Genomic DNA, 1,391 nt, shown 5'->3' on the forward strand with positions numbered 1-1,391 from the left:
TTGGTCATAAATCTTCAAAGTATAGAAAGTCAAAGAAGAAGCAGGAGGCCAACTTGAATGAAGGGCCAGATATAAACGACCTTTATGTTGTGGTATCTGAATTGAACTTGGTGGGTTCAAACTTGCAGCAATGGTGGATCAATATCAGTGTCATCAAATATGTGTGTTGCAACAAGAAGTTGCTCCATAACTTTGAAGAAGTCAAAGATGGGGGCAACCTCTTCATGGGAAACTCATCAACCTTGGACATCAAGGGCCAAGGGAAAGTAGTTTGAAGATGACCTTGGGCAAGGATCTCACTTTGAACAGTGTGTTGTATGTTCTAAAGATTCGGAAGAATCTTGTATCCAGATCACTTTTGAGTAAGCATAACTTTTACATTGTTTTTCAGTCGGACAGAGTTGTACTGTCCAAGAATGGAATATTTATAGGAAAGGACAATGTAACTGATGAGCTATTTAAGTACAGTGTAATGACTATTATGTCCAAAATTAATAAGAATGAAAACTCTTCCACTTATATTGTATTTGTGACATGGTAGAGTAGGACATATTAACTATAATGTGTTGCATAGATTAATTAACATGCATAACATACCTACATTCTACTTTAACCTGAAATACAAGTGTGAGACTTGTGTTGAAGCGAAAATGATAAAGTCATCCTTTCAATATGTTGAAAGAAGCAATGAACCACTTGGCTTAATTCACACTAATGTATGTGACCTAAAAGGTAACACCGACACGTGGTGGGAATAAGTACTTTAACACTTTTATTAATGATAACACAAATATTATTTTATGTATCTCCTCAAAAGTAAGGATAAAGTTATAAAGAAATTTATTCTCTATAAAATAAAGTTAAAAACCAACTTAATAAAAAGATTAAGGTGGTACGAAGTAACTGAGGTAGTGAATATGTATTATCGTTCATTGAGTTGTCTGCTAAACATAAGATCAGACATAAAACAACAACTCCCTATACTCTTTAGTAAAATGATGTTACTAAGTGACAGAATCATACTCTAAAGGAGATGATGAATGCTTTTCTTTTGAGCTCCAGACTGCAGGATACATGTGGGTCGGTGTATTAACAACTAATTACATTTTAAATAACGTGCCCTGAAAGAAAATAGAGAAGAGCTCGTATGAGTTGTGGAAAAAAGATAACTATCCTACAAATACTTGCAAGCGTAGGGGTGTCTTGTCAAAGTTTTGATGTCTGATTTGAAAATGATCAAGATATGACTAAAAACTATTGATTACATATTTATAGGATATGAGTGTAACAGCGGTGCTTACCAATTCCTTGTACATGAATTTTTAATATAAGAGATACACAAGAACTCAATTATTGAATTGAGGAATGTCTCGTTCTTCGAATATGTGTTT

Source organism: Curcuma longa, chromosome 11 (genome assembly GCF_044706935.1).
Source record: "Curcuma longa cultivar G26 ecotype Majalengka, Jawa Barat chromosome 11, ITB_CL_G26_1.1, whole genome shotgun sequence".
In the NCBI taxonomy this organism is placed as follows: Eukaryota; Viridiplantae; Streptophyta; class Magnoliopsida; order Zingiberales; family Zingiberaceae; genus Curcuma; species Curcuma longa.